Source organism: Myotis davidii, unplaced genomic scaffold (assembly GCF_000327345.1).
Source record: "Myotis davidii unplaced genomic scaffold, ASM32734v1 scaffold153, whole genome shotgun sequence".
Taxonomy (NCBI): domain Eukaryota; kingdom Metazoa; phylum Chordata; class Mammalia; order Chiroptera; family Vespertilionidae; genus Myotis; species Myotis davidii.
Genome location: NW_006284615.1, coordinates 802,743 through 804,957, shown reverse-complemented (window position 1 = coordinate 804,957; position 2,215 = coordinate 802,743).

Genomic DNA, 2,215 nt, shown 5'->3' with positions numbered 1-2,215 from the left:
TACCTTCCTCTCAATTTTGTTGTAAAAATATAACTTCTCTAAAATAATAGTCATTTAAAAAATCAAGTTGTATATTTATAATTCTCACCCTGAAATCAATAAAATTTTCAAAAATTTAGGGAACCCCTAAAAACAGAACTTAATTAAAAAAATGTAGAACTCCTAAACTATGGATGGAGGTAAAACAAAATAATTGATAAACCCCAAAATAAATTTAAAAGAAAACTCCAAGGAATTAAAAGGATGGTAGAGTCCAAACTTACTAGCAAGTCACAAAATTTGTGAACGGTTTAAACATAGTGCAGGTTTAAACAATAAATTTTAAGATCATTAAAGCAATCTTTTGGAAGGAATATTGCTAAACTGAGTTAACTAAAACTCTAAAGCTTTGAGTCATTATTGCATAGACATAAACATGTTTTATGTTGAGTATAAAATTATATTTATTCGTTAGACAGGTGTCTCTTCCTCTTGGCTTAATCTAAAAGAATTACCATAAAATGTGAATGTTTTAAATTTACCTTGTAAAAAACAGAAATTCTCAGGTACAGTTCATTTTAAATTTATGGAAAAAATTTATAAGACTTTTTAAAACAAAATGACAAAATATTTAAGATAGCAAATGAAAAAATCGGTAACAGGTAAATGTTAAAAAGATATAATGTATTAATATTTAATAGCAAAATGTAGGTTTCAAAACATTAAAAAGGACAAAGACTAATATTTTAGATTATAAGGAAATAATTTACCAAGAAGTATAAACAGTCAAGATAAATAAACCAATGCAGAAATTGACAAGACCATAATCTTGTGAGGAAACTTTAATGTGGGCTCTCTCAAAAAGAAAATACACATACTATTCCAAAACAAATGGAAAATTTACAAAATGTAATTACACACTACATAATTTTATTTCAAGTCCCATAAAAATGAAATTAAATAATACTTTACTAACCCATATTATCACATAATTATAGATGTGTGTATGCATCAATCATGAGTGAACAATTCATCACCATAATAATTGCAGGTTTTTCTGTCATAACTGCAATCTGGCTTATTAAAGAGTAAACTTATACAAGACCATGATAAAGCTCTTGTTATTACTGTTTAGGGCTGTCTGTGTGAAAGAAAATATGTGTGAGTAGAAATATGACCTAAGTCTCACAAGTGTTCTTAATAAGTAGCCTGTGAGCCTGGCCAGCGTGGCTCAGTGGTTGAGCTTTGACCTATGAACCAGGAGGTCACGGTTCAATTCCTGGTCAGGGCACATGTCCCGATTGCAGGCTCCATCCCCAGTGTGGGGTGTGCAGGAGGCACCTGGTCAATGGTTCTCTCTCATCATTGACATTTGTATCTCTCTCTCCCTCTCCCTTCCTCTCTGAAATCAATTTTAAAAATAAAATAAAAAACAAATAGCCTATGAGAGAATCTTGGACTGCATTGGTCTGGATATCAATCTTAGCAGTCTCCAAAATCAAGAAGTTTTACATGTGAACTCTGGGGCAGAAGACAGCAATCTCAGTGTTCCATTTTGCAGGTTATTTAGGCACAACAGATGCTAGTGTCGGTTCATTACCCAGTCTTGGTGCACATACTACTCAGGCAGAAAACATGTGCAACTCATAGTACCACCACCAACACTGACTCTCCACTTTCCCCGTGTCTGTATTAGATTAGATACGATAAAGGCTCTTGTAAATGGGAACAATATAAGCAACAATTTGGAGCAGTGTGCCTTGAGGCTAACTCCATGCTGGCAGAAAAGCACTACAATTCTCTTGCTTTGCCAAGAAACATTGCCTCGCATTAAATGGAAATTGAGTCTAAGTTTGGGCTCCTTTTTAAGGCAAGAGGAAGAGTCTTATAAGAAATTTCCCCTAAAAAAAAAATGACAGTTGCTCAGTTATAAATGGAGCCCTTGTTTAGGATAATAAACCAGTTATTCATTTTCACTGAACATGTTTTCAATTGGAGAGAAAAATCTAGAACTGTATGTTCTAAAAGCAGTTTATAAATTTCCTACAAGACATTCATCTTTTTCCTAGCCTTCGTCTTTTTCTTCTAAGAATATAATATGTTTGATTCACAGAGAATTTTAGCAGCCAATTAATTATGGGTCACTGAATTTTTCACCCCTATCGATACATCACTGAGTGTGTGTGAATATACACATAGGTAGTCGTATGAGGGTTAGTGTTTAAGAACTTCTCTC